Genomic DNA, 15,166 nt, shown 5'->3' with positions numbered 1-15,166 from the left:
AGGGATTTAAAAATACCCCTGGAGGGACTCGAACCCACAATCTTCGGTTGACTTCACATGTAGGAGACCGACGCCTTATCCATTAGGCCACAGAGGCAGTTGACATGTAATTACCTTAACACAATTTCGACAAATTGATCTTGTGTGTTTTATTGAAAACAAGTGTCAAGTAGAATGCATGTTTTATTTTCATGACGGAGTAGAATTGAATATATCTGCGTGTGGCTGTTATGCGATTCTGGAAACAGTCGAATGGCAGTTATACTGAATTTTAACGCGTAATTACCATTTAAATAGCCACCACTCTGTCATTTTGAGTTGAATTATGGGAAACAAACTTGTGCATTTGTGCAAACTGTGTCTGTGAGTGAAATGTTAATGTATTCAGTACAAGGATGTCCGAGATAGAGGAGCGCAGGGACGTTGAACCAACCAGTCAGAATATTTCGGCCATTCCTGAAGGAGATTTAAAAATACCCCTGGTGGGACTCAAACCCACAATCTTCGGTTGACTTCACATGTAGGAGACCGACGCCTTATCCATTAGGCCACAGAGGCAGTTGACGTGTAAATACCTTAACTCAATTTTGACAAATGTATCGTGTGTGTTTTATTGAAAACAAGTGTCAAGTAAAATGCATGTTTTATTTTATTGTCAGAGAAGAATTGAATATATCTGAAAGGGATTTAAAAATACCCCTGGTGGGACTCGAACCCACAATTTTCGGTTGACTTCACATGTAGGAGACCGACGCCTTATCAATGATGGCACAGAGGCAGTTGACATGTAAATACCTTGACACAATTTTGACAAATTTATCTTGTGTGTTTTATTGAAAACAAGTGTCAAGTAAATTGCATGTTTTGTTTTCATGACGGAGTAGAATTCAATATCTGCGTTTGGCTGATACACGAATCTGGAAACAGCCGAATGACAGATATACTTGATTTTGATGCGTAATTACCATATACATGGCCACCATTCTGTCATTTTGAGTTGGATTATGGGAAACAAACTTGTGCATTTGTGCAAACTGTGTCTGTGAAGTGTTAATGTATCCAGTACAAGCATGTCCGAGATACAGGTGCGGATGGACGTTGAATCAGCAAGACAGGGTCTTTCGGTAATTCCAGAAGAGGTTTTATATATACCCCTGGTGGAACTCGAACCCACAATCTTCGGTTGACTTCACATGTAGGAGACCGACGCCTTATCCATTAGGCCACAGAGGCAGTTGACGAGTAAATACCTTAACACAATTTTGACAAATTTATCTTGTGTGTTTCATTGAAAACAAGTGTTGTGTAAAATACATGTTTTATTTTCATGACGGAGTAGAATTGAATATATCTGAAGGAGATTTAAAAATACCCCTGGTGGGACTCGAACCCACAATCTCCGGTTGACTTCACATGTAGGAGACCGACGCCTTAACCATTAGGCCACAGAGGCAGTTGACATGTAAATACCTTAACACAATTTTGACAAATTTATCTAGTGTGTTTTATTAAAAACAAGTGTTAAGTAAAATGCAAGTTTTATTTTCATGACGGAGTAGAATTGAATATATCTGAAAGGGACTTAAAAATACCCCTAGTGGGACTCGAACCCACAATCTTCGATTGACTTCACATGTAAAAGAGCGACGCCTTATCCATAAGGCCAGAGAGGCAATTGACATGTAAATACCTTAACACAATTTTGACAAATTTATCTTGTGTGTTTTATTGAAAACAAGTGTCAAGTAAATTGCATGTTTTGTTTTCATGACGGAGTAGAATTCAATATATATGCGTGTGGCTTTTACGCGATTCTGAAAACAGCATAATGACAGATATACGTGATTTTGACGCGTAATTACTATTTAAATGGCCACAATTCTGTCATTTTGAGTTGGATTATGGGAAACAAACTTGTGCATTTGTGGAAACTGTGTCTGTGAAGTGTGAATGCATTCAGTACAGGCATGTCCGAGATACAGATGCGGATGAACGTTGAACCAACAAGTCAGGGTCTTTCGGCCATTCCTGAAGGGGTTTTAAAAAAACCCTGGTGGGACTCGAACCCACAATCTTCGGTTGACTTCTCATGTAGGAGACCGACGCCTTATCCATTAGGCCACGGAGACACTTAAAGTATATATGCCGTAACACAATTTTGACAAATTGATCTTGTGTGTTTTATTAAAAACAAGTGTCAAGTAAATTGCATGTTTTGTTTTCATTACGGAGTAGAATTGAATATATCTGCATGTGGCTGATACGCGATTCTGGAAACAGCCGAATGACAGTTATACTGGATTTTGATGCGAAATTACCATTTAAATGGCCACCATTCTGTCATTTTGAGTGGATTATGGAAAACAAACTTGTGCATTTGTGCAAACTGTGTCTGTGAAAGGTTAATGTATTCAGTACAAGCATGTCCGAGATACAGGTGCGGAAGGACGTTGAATCAGCAAGTCAAGGTCTTTCGGCTATTCCTGAAGGGGTTTTAAAAATACCCCTGGTGGGACTCGAACCCACAATCTTCGATTGACTTCTCATGTAGGAGACCAACGCCTTATCCATTAGGCCATAGAGGCAGTTGACATGTAATTACCTTAACACAATTTTGACAAATTGATCTTGTGTGTTTTATTGAAAACAAGTGTCAAGTAGAATGCATGTTTTATTTTCATGACGGAGTAGAATTGAATATATCGAAGGCGATTTAAAAATACCCCTGGTGGAACTCGAACCCACAATCTTAGGTTGACTTCACATGTAGGAGACCGACGCCTTATCCATTAGGCCACAGAGGCAGTTGAAGTGTAAATGCCTTAACACAATTTTGACAAATTTATCTTGTGTGTTTTATTGAAATCAAGTGTCAAGTTAAATGCATGTTTTATTTTCATGACAGAGAAGAATTGAATATATCTGAAGGAGACTTAAAAATACCCCTGGTGGGACTCGAACCCACAATCTTCGGTTGACTTCACATGTAGGAGACCGACGCCTTATCCATTAGGCCACAGAGGCAGTTGACGATTAAATACCTTAACACAATTTTGACAAATTTATCTTGTGTGTTTTATTGAAAACAAGTGTCAAGTAGAATGCATGTTTTATTTTCATGACGGAGTAGAATTCAATATATCTGCGTGTGGCTGATATGCGATTCTGGAAACAGTCGAATGACAGTTATACTGGATTTTGATGCGAAATTACCATTTAAATGGCCACCATTCTGTCATTTTGAGTGGATTATGGAAACAAACTTGTGCTTTTGTGCAAACTGTGTCTGTTAATGGTTAATCTATTCAGTACAAGCATGTCCGAGACACAGATGCGGATGGACGTTGAATCAGCAAGTCAGGGTCTTTCGGTTATTCCTGAAGGGGTTTTAAACGTACCGCTGGTGGGACTCGAACCCACAATTTTCGGTTGACTTCTCATGTAGGAGACCAACGCCTTATCCATTAGGCCACAGAGGCAGTTGAAGTATAAATGCCGTAACACAATTTTGACAAATTTATCTTGTGTGTTTCATTGAAAACAAGAGTTAAGTAAAATGCATGTTTTATTTTCATGACGGAGTAGAATTGAATATATCTGAAAGGGACTTAAAAACACCCCTGGTGGGACTCGAACCCACAATCTTCGGTTGACTTCTCATGTAGGAGACCGACGCCTTATCCATTAGGCCACGAAGCAGTTGAAGTATAAATGCCGTAACACAATTTTGACAAATTTATCTTGTGTGTTTCATTGAAAGAAGTGTTAAGTAAAATGCATGTTTTATTTTCATGACGGAGTAGAATTGAATATATCTGAAAGGGACTTAAAAACACCCCTGGTGGGACTCGAACCCACAATCTTCGGTTAACTTCAAATGTAGGAGACCGACGCCTTATCCATTAGGCCACAGAGGCAGTTGACATTTAAATACCTTAACACAATTTTGACAAATTGATCTTGTGTGTTTTATTAAAAACAAGTGTCAAGTAAATTGCATGTTTTGTTTTCATGACGGAGTAGAATTGAATATATCTACGTGTGGCTGATACGCGATTCTGGAAACAGCCGAATGACAGTTATACTGGATTTTGATGCGAAATTACCATTTAAATGGCCACCATTCTGTAATTTTGAGTGGATTATGGAAAACAAATTTGTGCATTTGTGCAAACTGTGTATGTGAAGGGTTAATGTATTCAGTAAAAGAATGTACGAGATACAGGTGCGGATAGACGTTGAATCAGCAAATCAGGGTATTTCGGCCATTCCTGAAGGGGTTTTAAAAATACCCCTGGTGGGACTCGAACCCACAATCTTCGGTTGACTTCACATGTAGGAGACCGACGCCTTATCCATTAGGTCACAGAGGCAGTTGAAGTATAAATGCCGTAACACAATTTTGACAAATTGATCTTGTGTGTTTTATTGAAAACAAGTGTCAAGTAGAATGCATGTTTTATTTTCATGACGGAGTAGAATTGAATATACCTGAAAGGGACATAAAAACACCCCTAGTGGGACTCGAACCCACAATCTTCGGTTGACTTCACATGTAGGAGACCGACGCCTTATCCATTAGGCCACAGAGGCAGTTGACGTTTAAATACCTTAACACAATTTTGACAAATTGATCTTGTGTGTTTTATTAAAAACAAGTGTCAAGTAAATTGCATGTTTTGTTTTCATGACGGAGTAGAATTGAATATATCTGCGTGTGGCTGATACGCGATTCTGGAAACAGCCGAATGACAGTTATACTGGATTTTGATGCGAAATTACCATTTAAATGGCCACCATTCTGTCATTTTGAGTGGATTATGGAAAACAAATTTGTGCATTTGTGCAAACTGTGTCTGTGAAGGGTTAATGTATTCAGTACAAGAATGTACGAGATACAGGTGCGGATAGACGTTGAATCAGCAAATCAGGGTATTTCGGCCATTCCTGAAGGGGTTTTAAAAATACCCCTGGTGGGACTCGAACCCACAATCTTCGGTTGACTTCTCATGTAGGAGAGCGACGCCTTATCCATTAGGCCACAGAGGCAGTTGAAGTATAAATACATTAACACAATTTTGACAAATTGATCTTGTGTGTTTTATTGAAAACAAGTGTCAAGTAGAATGCATGTTTTATTTTCATGACGGAGTAGAATTGAATAAATCTGAAAGGGACTTAAAAATACCCCTGGTGGGACTCGAACCCACAATCTTCGGTTGACTTCACATGTAGGAGACCGACGCCTTATCCATTAGGCCACAGAGGCAGTTGACAAGTAAATACCTTAACACAATTTTGACAAATTGATCTTGTGTGTTTTATTAAAAACAAGTGTCAAGTGTCAAGTAAATTGCATGATTTGTTTTCATGACGGAGTAGAATTGAATATATCTGCGTGTGGCTGATACGCGATTCTGGAAACAGCCGAATGACAGTTATACTGGATTTTGATGCGAAATTACCATTTAAATGGCCACCATTCTGTCATTTTGAGTGGATTATGGAAACAAACTTGTGCATTTGTGCAAACTGTGTCTGTGAAGGGTTAATGTATTCAGTACAAGAATGTACGAGATACAGGTGCGGATAGACGTTGAATCAGCAAATCAGGGTCTTTCGACCATTCCTGAAGGGGTTTTAAAAATACACCTGGTGGGACTCGAACCCACAATCTTCGGTTGACTTCTCATGTAGGATAGCGACGCCTTATCCATTAGTCCACAGAGGCAGTTGAAGTATAAATGCCGTAACACAATTTTGACAAATTTATCTTGTGTGTTTTATTGAAAACAAGTGTTAAGTAAAATGCATGTTTTATTTTCATTATAGAGTAGAATTGAATATATCTGAAAGGGACTTAAAAAATACCCCTGGTGGGACTCGAACCCACAATCTTCTGTTGACTTCACATGTAGGAGACCGACGCCTTATCCATTAGGCCACAGAGGCAGTTGACGAGTAAATACCTTAACACAATTTTGACAAATTTATCTTGTGTGTTTCATTGAAAACAAGTGTCAAGTAGAATGCATGTTTTATTTTCATGACGGAGTAGAATTGAATAAATCTGAAAGTGACTTAAAAATACCCCTGGTGGGACTCGAACCCACAATCTTCGGTTGACTTCACATGTAGGAGACCGACGCCTTATCCATTAGGCCACAGAGGCAGTTGAAGTATAAATACCTTAACACAATTTTGACAAATTGATCGTGTGTGTTATATTAAAAACAAGTGTCAAGTAAATTGCATGATTTGTTTTCATGACGGAGTAGAATTGAATATATCTGCGTGTGGCTGATACGCGATTCTGGAAACAGCCGAATGACAGTTATACTGGATTTTGATGCGAAATTACCATTTAAATGGCCACCATTCTGTCATTTTGAGTGGATTATGGAAACAAACTTGTGCATTTGTGCAAACTGTGTCTGTGAAGGGTTAATGTATTCAGTACAAGAATGTACGAGATACAGGTGCGGATAGACGTTGAATCAGCAAATCAGGGTCTTTCGGCCATTCCTGAAGGAGTTTTAAAAATACCCCTGGTGGGACTCGAACCCACAATCTTCGGTTGACTTCTCATGTAGGAGACCGACGCCTTATCCATTAGGCCACAGAGGCAGTTGAAGTATAAATGCCGTAACACAATTTTGACAAATTGATCTTGTGTGTTTCATTGAAAACAAGAGTTAAGTAAAATGCATGTTCTATTTTCATGACGGAGTAGAATTGAATATATCTGAAAGGGACTTAAAAACACCCCTGGTGGGACTCGAACCCACAATCTTCGGTTGACTTCTCATGTAGGAGACCGACGCCTTATCCATTAGGCCACGAAGCAGTTGAAGTATAAATGCCGTAACACAATTTTGACAAATTTATCTTGTGTGTTTCATTGAAAGAAGTGTTAAGTAAAATGCATGTTTTATTTTCATGACGGAGTAGAATTGAATATATCTGAAAGGGACTTAAAAACACCCCTGGTGGGACTCGAACCCACAATCTTCGGTTAACTTCAAATGTAGGAGACCGACGCCTTATCCATTAGGCCACAGAGGCAGTTGACATTTAAATACCTTAACACAATTTTGACAAATTGATCTTGTGTGTTTTATTAAAAACAAGTGTCAAGTAAATTGCATGTTTTGTTTTCATGACGGAGTAGAATTGAATATATCTACGTGTGGCTGATACGCGATTCTGGAAACAGCCGAATGACAGTTATACTGGATTTTGATGCGAAATTACCATTTAAATGGCCACCATTCTGTAATTTTGAGTGGATTATGGAAAACAAATTTGTGCATTTGTGCAAACTGTGTATGTGAAGGGTTAATGTATTCAGTAAAAGAATGTACGAGATACAGGTGCGGATAGACGTTGAATCAGCAAATCAGGGTATTTCGGCCATTCCTGAAGGGGTTTTAAAAATACCCCTGGTGGGACTCGAACCCACAATCTTCGGTTGACTTCACATGTAGGAGACCGACGCCTTATCCATTAGGTCACAGAGGCAGTTGAAGTATAAATGCCGTAACACAATTTTGACAAATTGATCTTGTGTGTTTTATTGAAAACAAGTGTCAAGTAGAATGCATGTTTTATTTTCATGACGGAGTAGAATTGAATATACCTGAAAGGGACATAAAAACACCCCTAGTGGGACTCGAACCCACAATCTTCGGTTGACTTCACATGTAGGAGACCGACGCCTTATCCATTAGGCCACAGAGGCAGTTGACGTTTAAATACCTTAACACAATTTTGACAAATTGATCTTGTGTGTTTTATTAAAAACAAGTGTCAAGTAAATTGCATGTTTTGTTTTCATGACGGAGTAGAATTGAATATATCTGCGTGTGGCTGATACGCGATTCTGGAAACAGCCGAATGACAGTTATACTGGATTTTGATGCGAAATTACCATTTAAATGGCCACCATTCTGTCATTTTGAGTGGATTATGGAAAACAAATTTGTGCATTTGTGCAAACTGTGTCTGTGAAGGGTTAATGTATTCAGTACAAGAATGTACGAGATACAGGTGCGGATAGACGTTGAATCAGCAAATCAGGGTATTTCGGCCATTCCTGAAGGGGTTTTAAAAATACCCCTGGTGGGACTCGAACCCACAATCTTCGGTTGACTTCTCATGTAGGAGAGCGACGCCTTATCCATTAGGCCACAGAGGCAGTTGAAGTATAAATACATTAACACAATTTTGACAAATTGATCTTGTGTGTTTTATTGAAAACAAGTGTCAAGTAGAATGCATGTTTTATTTTCATGACGGAGTAGAATTGAATAAATCTGAAAGGGACTTAAAAATACCCCTGGTGGGACTCGAACCCACAATCTTCGGTTGACTTCACATGTAGGAGACCGACGCCTTATCCATTAGGCCACAGAGGCAGTTGACAAGTAAATACCTTAACACAATTTTGACAAATTGATCTTGTGTGTTTTATTAAAAACAAGTGTCAAGTGTCAAGTAAATTGCATGATTTGTTTTCATGACGGAGTAGAATTGAATATATCTGCGTGTGGCTGATACGCGATTCTGGAAACAGCCGAATGACAGTTATACTGGATTTTGATGCGAAATTACCATTTAAATGGCCACCATTCTGTCATTTTGAGTGGATTATGGAAACAAACTTGTGCATTTGTGCAAACTGTGTCTGTGAAGGGTTAATGTATTCAGTACAAGAATGTACGAGATACAGGTGCGGATAGACGTTGAATCAGCAAATCAGGGTCTTTCGACCATTCCTGAAGGGGTTTTAAAAATACACCTGGTGGGACTCGAACCCACAATCTTCGGTTGACTTCTCATGTAGGATAGCGACGCCTTATCCATTAGTCCACAGAGGCAGTTGAAGTATAAATGCCGTAACACAATTTTGACAAATTTATCTTGTGTGTTTTATTGAAAACAAGTGTTAAGTAAAATGCATGTTTTATTTTCATTATAGAGTAGAATTGAATATATCTGAAAGGGACTTAAAAAATACCCCTGGTGGGACTCGAACCCACAATCTTCTGTTGACTTCACATGTAGGAGACCGACGCCTTATCCATTAGGCCACAGAGGCAGTTGACGAGTAAATACCTTAACACAATTTTGACAAATTTATCTTGTGTGTTTCATTGAAAACAAGTGTCAAGTAGAATGCATGTTTTATTTTCATGACGGAGTAGAATTGAATAAATCTGAAAGTGACTTAAAAATACCCCTGGTGGGACTCGAACCCACAATCTTCGGTTGACTTCACATGTAGGAGACCGACGCCTTATCCATTAGGCCACAGAGGCAGTTGAAGTATAAATACCTTAACACAATTTTGACAAATTGATCGTGTGTGTTATATTAAAAACAAGTGTCAAGTAAATTGCATGATTTGTTTTCATGACGGAGTAGAATTGAATATATCTGCGTGTGGCTGATACGCGATTCTGGAAACAGCCGAATGACAGTTATACTGGATTTTGATGCGAAATTACCATTTAAATGGCCACCATTCTGTCATTTTGAGTGGATTATGGAAACAAACTTGTGCATTTGTGCAAACTGTGTCTGTGAAGGGTTAATGTATTCAGTACAAGAATGTACGAGATACAGGTGCGGATAGACGTTGAATCAGCAAATCAGGGTCTTTCGGCCATTCCTGAAGGAGTTTTAAAAATACCCCTGGTGGGACTCGAACCCACAATCTTCGGTTGACTTCTCATGTAGGAGACCGACGCCTTATCCATTAGGCCACAGAGGCAGTTGAAGTATAAATGCCGTAACACAATTTTGACAAATTTATCTTGTGTGTTTTATTGAAAACAAGTGTTAAGTAAAATGCATGTTTTATTTTCATGATGGAGTAGAATTGAATATATCTGAAAGGGACTTAAAAAATACCCCTGGTGGGACTCGAACCCACAATCTTCGGTTGACTTCACATGTAGGAGACCGACGCCTTATCCATTAGGCCACAGAGGCAGTTGACGAGTAAATACCTTAACACAATTTTGACAAATTTATCTTGTGTGTTTTATTAAAATCAAGTGTCAAGTAAATTGCATGTTTTGTTTTCATGACGGAGTAGAATTGACTATATCTGCGTGTGGCTGATACGCGATTCTGGAAACAGCCGAATGACAGTTATACTGGATTTTGATGCGAAATTACCATTTAAATGGCTACCATCCTGTCATTTTTAGTGGATTATGGAAAACAAACTTGTGCATTTGTGCAAACTGTGTCTGGGAAGGGTTAATGTATTCAGTACAAGCATGCTCGAGATACAGGTGCGGATGGACGTTGAATCAGCAAGTCAGGGTCTTTCGGCCATTCCTGTAGGGGTTTTAAAAATACCCCTGGTGGGACTCGAACCCACAATCTTCGGTTGACTTCTCATGTAGGAGACAGACGCCTTATCCATTCGGCCACAGAGGCAGTTGACATGTAATTACCTTAACACAATTTTGACAAATTGATCTTGTGTGTTTTATTTAAAACAAGTGTCAAGTAGAATGCATGTTATCTATACTTAACTCCAATTATTCGTACAAATTAAACAACAAGCATGAAATGCGGTATGCGGTGGTTGCATTACCCAGGAACCACACGCGTTTATTACAAGTATCCCCCCTTACATATGTAAATATTCACGGAATAATCGATGATAAATCCCCATCGCGAATACATTGACCGCCCAGGAAAACCAGATATAAAAAACCCGTTAAGGGGAAAAACATCTGGAAACCTGTACCCGACACAATGTCAGATGTATCTAGGGGTGGATGTCGGGAGTCATCCATATTAAAATTGGACATGTATTAAATAAGAAAAAATACATCGTGAGTTGTTTGCAACCGAGACTGAATACAATAGAACACTCTTCTTACTATATACCAATGAGCACCTGGTTATTTAGCCAGTAACCAGTCAGAACAGGTGCAATGGCACCTGAATAATTTACATACGAATAGATACCAATCATCTGCTAATCTACGAAACGCAGATAATTTATCATTATTTTCATGGCGGAGTAGAATTGAATATATCTGAAGGCGATTTAAAAATACCCCTGGTGGAACTCGAACCCACAATCTTTGGTTGACTTCAAATGTAGGAGACCGACGCCTTATCCATTAGGCCACAGAGGCAGTTGACGAGTAAATACCTTAACACAATTTTGACAAATTTATCTTGTGTGTTTCATTTAAAACAAGTGTCAAGTAGAATGCATGTTTTATTTTCATGACGGAGTAGAATTGAATATATCTGAAGGCGATTTAAAAATACCCCTGGTGGAACTCGAACCCACAATCCTTATCCATTAGGCCACAGAGGCAGTTGACGAGTAAATACCTAAACACAATTTTGACAAATTTATCTTGTGTGTTTTATTGATAACAAGTGTTAAGTAAAATGCATGTTTTATTTTCATGACGGAGTAGAATTGAATATATCTGAAAGGGACTTAAAAAATACCCCTGGTGGGACTCGAACCCACAATCTTCGGTTGACTTCACATGTAGGAGACCGACGCCTTATCCATTAGGCCACAGAGGCAGTTGACGAGTAAATACCTTAACACAAATTTGACAAATTTATCTTGTGTGTTTCATTGAAAACAAGTGTTAAGTAATATGCATGTTTTATTTTCATGACGGAGTAGAATTGAATATATCTGAAAGGGACTTAAAAATACCCCTGGTGGGACTCGAACCCACAATCTTCGGTTGACTTCACATGTAGGAGTCCGACGCCTTATCCATTAGGCCACAGAAGCAGTTAACATGTAAATACCTTAACACAATTTTGACAAATTGATCTTGTGTGTTTTATTAAAATCAAGTGTCAAGTAAATTGCATGTTTTGTTTTCATGACGGAGTAGAATTCAATATATCTGCGTGTGGTTGATACGCGATTCTGGAAACAGCCGAATGACAGTTATACTGGATTTTGATGCGAAATTACCATTTAAATGGCCACCATTCTGTCATTTTGAGTGGATTATGGAAAACAAATTTGTGCATTTGTGCAAACTGTGTCTGTGAAGGGTTAATGTATTCAGTACAAGCATGTCCGAGATACAGGTGCGGATGGACGTTGAACCAACAAGTCAGAATCTTTCGGCCATTCCTGAAGGAGATTTAAAAATACCCCTGGTGGGACTCAAACCTACAATCTTCGGTTGACTTCACATGTAGGAGACCGACGCCTTATCCATTAGGCCACGGAGGCAGTTGAAGTATAAATGCCGTAACACAATTTTGACAAATTTATCTTGTGTGTTTTATTGAAAACAAGTGTTAAGTAAAATGCATGTTTTATTTTCATGATGGAGTAGAATTGAATATATCTGAAAGGGACTTAAAAAATACCCCTGGTGGGACTCGAACCCACAATCTTCGGTTGACTTCACATGTAGGAGTCCGACGCCTTATCCATTAGGCCACAGAAGCAGTTAACATGTAAATACCTTAACACAATTTTGACAAATTGATCTTGTGTGTTTTATTAAAATCAAGTGTCAAGTAAATTGCATGTTTTGTTTTCATGACGGAGTAGAATTGAATATATCTGCGTGTGGTTGATACGCGATTCTGGAAACAGCCGAATGACAGTTATACTGGATTTTGATGCGAAATTACCATTTAAATGGCCACCATTCTGTCATTTTGAGTGGATTATGGAAAACAAATTTGTGCATTTGTGCAAACTGTGTCTGTGAAGGGTTAATGTATTCAGTACAAGCATGTCCGAGATACAGGTGCGGATGGACGTTGAATCAGCAAATCAGGGTCTTTCGGCCATTCCAGAAGGAGTTTTAAAAATACACCTGGTGGGACTCGAACCCACAATCTTCTGTTGACTTCTCATGTAGGAGACCGATGCCTTATCCATTAGGCCACAGAGGCAGTTGAAGTATAAATACATTAACACAATTTTGACAAATTGATCTTGTGTGTTTTATTGAAAACAAGTGTCAAGTAGAATGCATGTTTTATTTTCATGACGGAGTAGAATTGAATAAATCTGAAAGGGACTTAAAAATACCACTGGTGGGACTCGAACCCACAATCTTCGGTTGACTTCACATGTAGGAGACCGACGCCTTATCCATTAGGCCACAGAGGCAGTTGACATTTAAATACCTTAACACAATTTTGACAAATTGATCTTGTGTGTTTTATTAAAAACAAGTGTCAAGTGTCAAGTAAATTGCATGATTTGTTTTCATGACTGAGTAGAATTGAATATATCTGCGTGTGGCTGATACGCGATTCTGGAAACAGCCGAATGACAGTTATACTGGATTTTGATGCGAAATTACCATTTAAATGGCCACCATTCTGTCATTTTGAGTGGATTATGGAAACAAACTTGTGCATTTGTGCAAACTGTGTCTGTGAAGGGTTAATGTATTCAGTACAAGAATGTACGAGATACAGGTGCGGATAGACGTTGAATCAGCAAATCAGGGTCTTTCGGCCATTCCTGAAGGAGTTTTAAAAATACCCCTGGTGGGACTCGAACCCACAATCTTCGGTTGACTTCTCATGTAGGAGACCGACGCCTTATCCATTAGGCCACAGAGGCAGTTGAAGTATAAATGCCGTAACACAATTTTGACAAATTTATCTTGTGTGTTTTATTGAAAACAAGTGTTAAGTAAAATGCATGTTTTATTTTCATGATGGAGTAGAATGAATATATCTGAAAGGGACTTAAAAAATACCCCTGGTGGGACTCGAACCCACAATCTTCGGTTGACTTCACATGTAGGAGACCGACGCCTTATCCATTAGGCCACAGAGGCAGTTGAAGTATAAATGCCGTAACACAATTTTGACAAATTTATCTTGTGTGTTTCATTGAAAACAAGTGTTAAGTAAAATGCATGTTTTATTTTCATGACGGAGTAGAATTGAATATATCTGAAAGGGACATAAAAACACCCCTGGTGGGACTCGAACCCACAATCTTCGGTTGAATTCACATGTAGGAGACCGACGCCTTATCCATTAGGCCACAGAGGCAGTTGACAAGTAAATACCTTAACACAATTTTGACAAATTGATCTTGTGTGTTTTATTAAAAACAAGTGGCAAGTAAATTGCATGATTTGTTTTCATGACGGAGTAGAATTGAATATATCTGCGTGTGGCTGATACGCGATTCTGGAAACAGCCTAATGACAGTTATACTGGATTTTGATGCGAAATTACCATTTAAATGGCCACCATTCTGTCATTTTGAGTGGATTATGGAAACAAACTTGTGCATTTGTGCAAACTGTGTCTGTGAAGGGTTAATGTATTCAGTACAAGAATGTACGAGATACAGGTGCGGATAGACGTTGAATCAGCAAATCAGGGTCTTTCGGCCATTCCTGAAGGGGTTTTAAAAATACCCCTGGTGGGACTCGAACCCACAATCTTCGGTTGACTTCTCATGTAGGAGACCGACGCCTTATCCATTAGGTCACAGAAGCAGTTGAAGTATAAATGCTGTAACACAATTTTGACAAATTGATCTTGTGTGTTTTATTGAAAACAAGTGTCAAGTAGAATGCATGTTTTATTTTCACGACGGAGTAGAATTGAATAAATCTGAAAGGGACTTAAAAATACCCCTGGTGGGACTCGAACCCACAATCTTCGGTTGACTTCACATGTAGGAGACCGACGCCTTATCCATTAGGCCACAGAGGCAGTTGACATTTAAATACCTTAACACAATTTTGACAAATTGATCTTGTGTGTTTTATTAAAAACAAGTGTCAAGTGTCAAGTAAATTGCATGATTTGTTTTCATGACGGAGTAGAATTGAATATATCTGCGTGTGGCTGATACGCGATTCTGGAAACAGCCGAATGACAGTTATACTGGATTTTGATGCGAAATTACCATTTAAATGGCCACCATTCTGTCATTTTGAGTGGATTATGGAAACAAACTTGTGCATTTGTGCAAACTGTGTCTGTGAAGGGTTAATGTATTCAGTACAAGAATGTACGAGATACAGGTGCGGATAGACGTTGAATCAGCAAATCAGGGTCTTTCGGCCATTCCTGAAGGAGTTTTAAAAATACCCCTGGTGGGACTCGAACCCACAATCTTCGATTGACTTCTCATGTAGGAGACCAACGCCTT

General features: G+C 38.8%; 29 non-coding genes across 29 annotated transcripts; all 29 read right to left on the bottom strand.

The window, feature by feature from the left end:
- Positions 1 to 13: 13 nt before the first annotated feature.
- On the bottom strand, positions 14 to 97 carry TRNAR-CCU (transfer RNA arginine (anticodon CCU)). Its single transcript is given in 2 exon segments — positions 14 to 49; positions 61 to 97. It is a non-coding gene; the product is annotated as a tRNA-Arg (tRNA).
- Positions 98 to 474: 377 nt separating this feature from the next.
- TRNAR-CCU (transfer RNA arginine (anticodon CCU)) lies at positions 475 to 558 on the bottom strand. The gene is given in 2 exon segments: positions 475 to 510; positions 522 to 558. It is a non-coding gene; the product is annotated as a tRNA-Arg (tRNA).
- Positions 559 to 1,149: 591 nt separating this feature from the next.
- TRNAR-CCU (transfer RNA arginine (anticodon CCU)) lies at positions 1,150 to 1,233 on the bottom strand. The gene is given in 2 exon segments: positions 1,150 to 1,185; positions 1,197 to 1,233. It is a non-coding gene; the product is annotated as a tRNA-Arg (tRNA).
- A 136-nt stretch (positions 1,234 to 1,369) lies between these two features.
- TRNAR-CCU (transfer RNA arginine (anticodon CCU)) lies at positions 1,370 to 1,453 on the bottom strand. The gene is given in 2 exon segments: positions 1,370 to 1,405; positions 1,417 to 1,453. It is a non-coding gene; the product is annotated as a tRNA-Arg (tRNA).
- Positions 1,454 to 2,940: 1,487 nt separating this feature from the next.
- Positions 2,941 to 3,024, bottom strand: TRNAR-CCU (transfer RNA arginine (anticodon CCU)). Its single transcript is given in 2 exon segments — positions 2,941 to 2,976; positions 2,988 to 3,024. It is a non-coding gene; the product is annotated as a tRNA-Arg (tRNA).
- Positions 3,025 to 3,833: 809 nt separating this feature from the next.
- TRNAR-CCU (transfer RNA arginine (anticodon CCU)) lies at positions 3,834 to 3,917 on the bottom strand. Its single transcript is given in 2 exon segments — positions 3,834 to 3,869; positions 3,881 to 3,917. It is a non-coding gene; the product is annotated as a tRNA-Arg (tRNA).
- Positions 3,918 to 4,289: 372 nt separating this feature from the next.
- TRNAR-CCU (transfer RNA arginine (anticodon CCU)) lies at positions 4,290 to 4,373 on the bottom strand. The gene is given in 2 exon segments: positions 4,290 to 4,325; positions 4,337 to 4,373. It is a non-coding gene; the product is annotated as a tRNA-Arg (tRNA).
- Positions 4,374 to 4,509: 136 nt separating this feature from the next.
- On the bottom strand, positions 4,510 to 4,593 carry TRNAR-CCU (transfer RNA arginine (anticodon CCU)). Its single transcript is given in 2 exon segments — positions 4,510 to 4,545; positions 4,557 to 4,593. It is a non-coding gene; the product is annotated as a tRNA-Arg (tRNA).
- Positions 4,594 to 4,965: 372 nt separating this feature from the next.
- Positions 4,966 to 5,049, bottom strand: TRNAR-CCU (transfer RNA arginine (anticodon CCU)). The gene is given in 2 exon segments: positions 4,966 to 5,001; positions 5,013 to 5,049. It is a non-coding gene; the product is annotated as a tRNA-Arg (tRNA).
- Positions 5,050 to 5,185: 136 nt separating this feature from the next.
- TRNAR-CCU (transfer RNA arginine (anticodon CCU)) lies at positions 5,186 to 5,269 on the bottom strand. Its single transcript is given in 2 exon segments — positions 5,186 to 5,221; positions 5,233 to 5,269. It is a non-coding gene; the product is annotated as a tRNA-Arg (tRNA).
- A 599-nt stretch (positions 5,270 to 5,868) lies between these two features.
- Positions 5,869 to 5,952, bottom strand: TRNAR-CCU (transfer RNA arginine (anticodon CCU)). The gene is given in 2 exon segments: positions 5,869 to 5,904; positions 5,916 to 5,952. It is a non-coding gene; the product is annotated as a tRNA-Arg (tRNA).
- Positions 5,953 to 6,088: 136 nt separating this feature from the next.
- On the bottom strand, positions 6,089 to 6,172 carry TRNAR-CCU (transfer RNA arginine (anticodon CCU)). The gene is given in 2 exon segments: positions 6,089 to 6,124; positions 6,136 to 6,172. It is a non-coding gene; the product is annotated as a tRNA-Arg (tRNA).
- Positions 6,173 to 6,543: 371 nt separating this feature from the next.
- Positions 6,544 to 6,627, bottom strand: TRNAR-CCU (transfer RNA arginine (anticodon CCU)). Its single transcript is given in 2 exon segments — positions 6,544 to 6,579; positions 6,591 to 6,627. It is a non-coding gene; the product is annotated as a tRNA-Arg (tRNA).
- Positions 6,628 to 6,981: 354 nt separating this feature from the next.
- TRNAR-CCU (transfer RNA arginine (anticodon CCU)) lies at positions 6,982 to 7,065 on the bottom strand. The gene is given in 2 exon segments: positions 6,982 to 7,017; positions 7,029 to 7,065. It is a non-coding gene; the product is annotated as a tRNA-Arg (tRNA).
- Positions 7,066 to 7,437: 372 nt separating this feature from the next.
- TRNAR-CCU (transfer RNA arginine (anticodon CCU)) lies at positions 7,438 to 7,521 on the bottom strand. The gene is given in 2 exon segments: positions 7,438 to 7,473; positions 7,485 to 7,521. It is a non-coding gene; the product is annotated as a tRNA-Arg (tRNA).
- A 136-nt stretch (positions 7,522 to 7,657) lies between these two features.
- TRNAR-CCU (transfer RNA arginine (anticodon CCU)) lies at positions 7,658 to 7,741 on the bottom strand. The gene is given in 2 exon segments: positions 7,658 to 7,693; positions 7,705 to 7,741. It is a non-coding gene; the product is annotated as a tRNA-Arg (tRNA).
- Positions 7,742 to 8,113: 372 nt separating this feature from the next.
- Positions 8,114 to 8,197, bottom strand: TRNAR-CCU (transfer RNA arginine (anticodon CCU)). The gene is given in 2 exon segments: positions 8,114 to 8,149; positions 8,161 to 8,197. It is a non-coding gene; the product is annotated as a tRNA-Arg (tRNA).
- Positions 8,198 to 8,333: 136 nt separating this feature from the next.
- On the bottom strand, positions 8,334 to 8,417 carry TRNAR-CCU (transfer RNA arginine (anticodon CCU)). Its single transcript is given in 2 exon segments — positions 8,334 to 8,369; positions 8,381 to 8,417. It is a non-coding gene; the product is annotated as a tRNA-Arg (tRNA).
- A 599-nt stretch (positions 8,418 to 9,016) lies between these two features.
- TRNAR-CCU (transfer RNA arginine (anticodon CCU)) lies at positions 9,017 to 9,100 on the bottom strand. Its single transcript is given in 2 exon segments — positions 9,017 to 9,052; positions 9,064 to 9,100. It is a non-coding gene; the product is annotated as a tRNA-Arg (tRNA).
- A 136-nt stretch (positions 9,101 to 9,236) lies between these two features.
- TRNAR-CCU (transfer RNA arginine (anticodon CCU)) lies at positions 9,237 to 9,320 on the bottom strand. Its single transcript is given in 2 exon segments — positions 9,237 to 9,272; positions 9,284 to 9,320. It is a non-coding gene; the product is annotated as a tRNA-Arg (tRNA).
- Positions 9,321 to 9,691: 371 nt separating this feature from the next.
- Positions 9,692 to 9,775, bottom strand: TRNAR-CCU (transfer RNA arginine (anticodon CCU)). The gene is given in 2 exon segments: positions 9,692 to 9,727; positions 9,739 to 9,775. It is a non-coding gene; the product is annotated as a tRNA-Arg (tRNA).
- Positions 9,776 to 9,912: 137 nt separating this feature from the next.
- On the bottom strand, positions 9,913 to 9,996 carry TRNAR-CCU (transfer RNA arginine (anticodon CCU)). The gene is given in 2 exon segments: positions 9,913 to 9,948; positions 9,960 to 9,996. It is a non-coding gene; the product is annotated as a tRNA-Arg (tRNA).
- Positions 9,997 to 10,368: 372 nt separating this feature from the next.
- Positions 10,369 to 10,452, bottom strand: TRNAR-CCU (transfer RNA arginine (anticodon CCU)). Its single transcript is given in 2 exon segments — positions 10,369 to 10,404; positions 10,416 to 10,452. It is a non-coding gene; the product is annotated as a tRNA-Arg (tRNA).
- Positions 10,453 to 11,490: 1,038 nt separating this feature from the next.
- On the bottom strand, positions 11,491 to 11,574 carry TRNAR-CCU (transfer RNA arginine (anticodon CCU)). The gene is given in 2 exon segments: positions 11,491 to 11,526; positions 11,538 to 11,574. It is a non-coding gene; the product is annotated as a tRNA-Arg (tRNA).
- A 1,489-nt stretch (positions 11,575 to 13,063) lies between these two features.
- On the bottom strand, positions 13,064 to 13,147 carry TRNAR-CCU (transfer RNA arginine (anticodon CCU)). The gene is given in 2 exon segments: positions 13,064 to 13,099; positions 13,111 to 13,147. It is a non-coding gene; the product is annotated as a tRNA-Arg (tRNA).
- Positions 13,148 to 13,525: 378 nt separating this feature from the next.
- On the bottom strand, positions 13,526 to 13,609 carry TRNAR-CCU (transfer RNA arginine (anticodon CCU)). Its single transcript is given in 2 exon segments — positions 13,526 to 13,561; positions 13,573 to 13,609. It is a non-coding gene; the product is annotated as a tRNA-Arg (tRNA).
- A 136-nt stretch (positions 13,610 to 13,745) lies between these two features.
- TRNAR-CCU (transfer RNA arginine (anticodon CCU)) lies at positions 13,746 to 13,829 on the bottom strand. Its single transcript is given in 2 exon segments — positions 13,746 to 13,781; positions 13,793 to 13,829. It is a non-coding gene; the product is annotated as a tRNA-Arg (tRNA).
- Positions 13,830 to 13,965: 136 nt separating this feature from the next.
- On the bottom strand, positions 13,966 to 14,049 carry TRNAR-CCU (transfer RNA arginine (anticodon CCU)). The gene is given in 2 exon segments: positions 13,966 to 14,001; positions 14,013 to 14,049. It is a non-coding gene; the product is annotated as a tRNA-Arg (tRNA).
- A 591-nt stretch (positions 14,050 to 14,640) lies between these two features.
- Positions 14,641 to 14,724, bottom strand: TRNAR-CCU (transfer RNA arginine (anticodon CCU)). The gene is given in 2 exon segments: positions 14,641 to 14,676; positions 14,688 to 14,724. It is a non-coding gene; the product is annotated as a tRNA-Arg (tRNA).
- Positions 14,725 to 15,166: the final 442 nt, after the last annotated feature.

This window comes from Saccoglossus kowalevskii, chromosome 9 (genome assembly GCF_978046115.1).
Source record: "Saccoglossus kowalevskii chromosome 9, keSacKowa6.1, whole genome shotgun sequence".
In the NCBI taxonomy this organism is placed as follows: Eukaryota; Metazoa; Hemichordata; class Enteropneusta; family Harrimaniidae; genus Saccoglossus; species Saccoglossus kowalevskii.
Note: the sequence above shows the minus strand (reverse complement) of the source record. Positions and strands in the feature narration are given on the sequence as shown.